Source organism: Theobroma umbraticum, unplaced genomic scaffold (assembly GCF_002168275.2).
Source record: "Theobroma umbraticum cultivar Fairchild unplaced genomic scaffold, ASM216827v3 scaffold_299.0, whole genome shotgun sequence".
In the NCBI taxonomy this organism is placed as follows: Eukaryota; Viridiplantae; Streptophyta; class Magnoliopsida; order Malvales; family Malvaceae; genus Theobroma; species Theobroma umbraticum.
The window spans coordinates 1,608-1,863 of NW_018397285.1; positions in this window are offsets into that span (position 1 = coordinate 1,608).

Sequence of the window (256 nt, forward strand, 5' to 3'; positions counted from 1 at the left end):
GGGAAACATGAAGCAAAAGCCATCCATTGGCAAGAAAAGTCCATTTATAGTCACTAAAGCCTCTGAAAACTTTTTCATTAGCTTTAAAAGATTTAATAATCTCATAGCAGATTTTAAGTTGAATTGTTTTTATATTTTCAGTTAAAATAGATTGTAAATGAATGTTTGCCTTGGTAGCCATAAAGAAAAAGCCATTCATTTGCAAGAAAAGTCCATTTATAGTTACTGAAGCCTTTAAAAGCCTTATTACTCGCTT